This window comes from Rhagoletis pomonella, unplaced genomic scaffold (genome assembly GCF_013731165.1).
Source record: "Rhagoletis pomonella isolate Grant_MI unplaced genomic scaffold, Rhpom_1.0 Rhpom_scaffold_00007, whole genome shotgun sequence".
NCBI lineage: Eukaryota > Metazoa > Arthropoda > Insecta > Diptera > Tephritidae > Rhagoletis > Rhagoletis pomonella.
In genome coordinates this window covers 47,862,621-47,864,616 of record NW_023458561.1, presented here as the reverse complement: position 1 = coordinate 47,864,616, position 1,996 = coordinate 47,862,621, and positions in this window count along the sequence as shown.

The following is a 1,996-nucleotide window of genomic DNA, read 5'->3' as shown; positions in this document are numbered from 1 at the left end:
GTTTTGCTTTTGCATATCAGTGCACTTATCTGTGTACTTACCTGTGGAAGTACCTGCTATAAAGAGTAGTAACCCAGCAGTAAAGTCTTGAACTATAATTTTTATACCCGAACCTAAAGCCTAAACGAATTGAGATAGTTTGCAGTAGGGATGGGCAAATTCGATATTCGAGATTTTTAGCTCCAAAATGGCGAATTTTTGAAATCGAACTTGGAGTTGCTAACATTCGGATAAATCGAATTTTTCTAGAAAAAATCGAATTTGATATTTATTTCCAAAAAAAATCAACTCTACAACTTTCTTGTTTCTGACTAAATTTGCCCTCACTGTGTGTGGCACTCCATTTGTCTTATACTAGGTTCACATATAAGTAGGTTATCCTCATTTTCGAGATTAACACCCTAATCTGTAATTAGAACAAGAGATTAGCCATATAAAATTCGTCCCTTGTTAATCTGTAATTATAAAATAATCTCAGATTTTAGGGATGCAAGTAAAGAATACAAGTTTTTCGATCCGATGCATCGAGACAAAAAATCTGTGCCAAGAAGGAACTGTTATTCTTAAATTAAAAAAAAAATTGCAAAAAGTACTTTTTTTGTTGATTCTTTATTTTAAATTTGTAGAGGCTTTTACGTTGGTAGCACGAAGCTTTTGCCTGAGAAGATCCCTAGTAAGATTTTCCGGAGAATAATTTTCTAGAGTACACCAGTCCTCTAACGACCTTCCGAATTTGCTTTTTGCGGGATTTATTGAAGTAAGGATTAAAATTACTCTTCTAGGCGGGAGCTAATAGGTTAAAATGTTCTACGAAAATATTTCCCATGAAATTTTATTATATATCTATGTCTTAACCTTTAATTTTTGAAAACTACTTAGGCCGAGACCTGAAAATTTAGTAGTAGCTGTCAAAAAATATTTAATTTCACACAGCAGATTGGCAAAACTGTCTCACCATAGTAAAATATTATTCAACAGCTTTCCCCATAGAACTTTGTTACCGATTCACACGCGCCCTTAATACAGTTTTATCGTGGTGAATAACGGGTTTGAGGAAGATAAACTGCTTACCAAAATCGTCTAAAGTCACAAAAGATACTAATCTATAGTCTCAAATTGGTGACTTTTGGATGAAACTATGCTTTAGTCTTGGTGTTCACAAATAAATAGTAGCTTTTCCTGCCGGGTGGTACCAAGGCGAATTCATGCAAGGTGATAGAGGTAGTAAAAAATCAAAAACTTACATGCATTTTGTTTCTGCTTTCTGTACAGAAATATCAAAATTTCAGCTATTCTTCGTTTAAGAAAGTAGAGGGAAAGAAAATTAGAAACTGCTCACTTTCTTACTCACTTATAAGAGTTCTGAAACTTTTGTACCGAGGCGAGAGAAATCAGTCTTTCTAGCAACACCACCTTGTATGAGTTCGCCTTGTGTGGTACTAATACGGTGTTCACATGAGCCGATTTTACAGGCAACTTTTAGTTGAAAGGAACAATCGCCTGGTGTGAACGGCCTTTCAACTAATCGCTTCCAATGAAGTTGGGGTAGCAAACTTTTGATTCAACTAATTGCCTCTGAAAATTGCCTGGAAAATCACCTCATGCGAACACCGCTTAAGCATAACTACTTGAAATACTACATACATAATTCACCAGTCAGTCAGCTATTATGAAAGATGTACTTGTTCTCGTAACGCACAATTAATCTGCCAGCAGCAAATCATTATTGACATATATAGAAAGCATATTTAAACAAGTTGGCGTGCACCCACAACCGAATGCAAAGAAGACCCAGTTTGCCTTGCTATTGTACGTAAATACTTCCATATATGTATGCACGATTAGCATAGCATACTTAGTTAGCGATCGAGAGCTTCACTCCGCCGCGCTCCAACGATGCTACGACACACAATGGCACAATCAATAAAAACTTTTGATAAAAATCCATATTTGCAGTCATCGGCGAGCTTAAGGAAAATGCAATAGGGGTATTCAT